This window comes from Nanorana parkeri, unplaced genomic scaffold, assembly GCF_000935625.1.
Source record: "Nanorana parkeri isolate BGI_ZX_2015 unplaced genomic scaffold, ASM93562v1 scaffold499, whole genome shotgun sequence".
Taxonomy (NCBI): Eukaryota; Metazoa; Chordata; class Amphibia; order Anura; family Dicroglossidae; genus Nanorana; species Nanorana parkeri.
The window spans coordinates 764,249-764,905 of record NW_017306767.1 but is presented as its reverse complement, the minus strand read 5'-3'; the positions used below and the strand labels follow the sequence as shown (position 1 = coordinate 764,905).

Below are 657 nucleotides of genomic sequence, written 5' to 3'. Positions count from 1 at the left end.
TTTTTTAATTGGTTTGGTTGGAGGGATTACACAACCCCTGTCAGGTTTTTATTGCTGTCTCTGTTCTCGCTGGGAATCTTCGCCCTCTGTCTGTCCCAGGTGACCGTTCTGACTGGGACTGAAGGTTGGGGGGGAGCTATTAGAACAGATATGGAGAGGGAATCTTCCAATGGGGACACCTGTTCTGGTGACAACCATCAGAGAGGCTTTACCTCGCTTGCTCTCACATGTCAGATTTACTCTTGCATCTTTTTGTGTCTGCTGGACAGGAAGTGAAGAGAAATCTCCATAGATGGCCAAATACTAACTCCAACCCCTTCCCTACTCCACCCAAAAATGTTTAAAAAAATGTCTTTTAGATACCTTTTTTTTCCTTTAAAGAATATCTCTGTATCTAAACCCAAGAATAAAAACTATGTTGCCGTTTACCATTCCAGACGTAGTGAGTGCGTTCGTTTTTTTTTTTTCCCCCCCTCAAGAAAGTTTTTTTCTATTAACCCTTGCAGTTAGGATACCCCGGCACCCCAAGGGTTAACTGTTTTGGTCTGGGTTTAAAAATCAAAGTTATATTCACCTGAAACCTCTGAGGCGGCTTGTTCTTCCCGACTCTCTCCCCGAGGTCCCATAAATCATCAAATTCTATACACAATGGGGGGG

The 657-nt window shown here is 43.5% G+C and overlaps 1 protein-coding gene across 2 annotated transcripts in view; it reads left to right on the top strand.

The window, feature by feature from the left end:
- WDR20 (WD repeat domain 20) overlaps nt 1-657 on the top strand; it is a 43,849-nt gene that overhangs the window by 42,066 nt on the left and 1,126 nt on the right. The gene's annotated exons all lie outside the window — the stretch shown is intronic.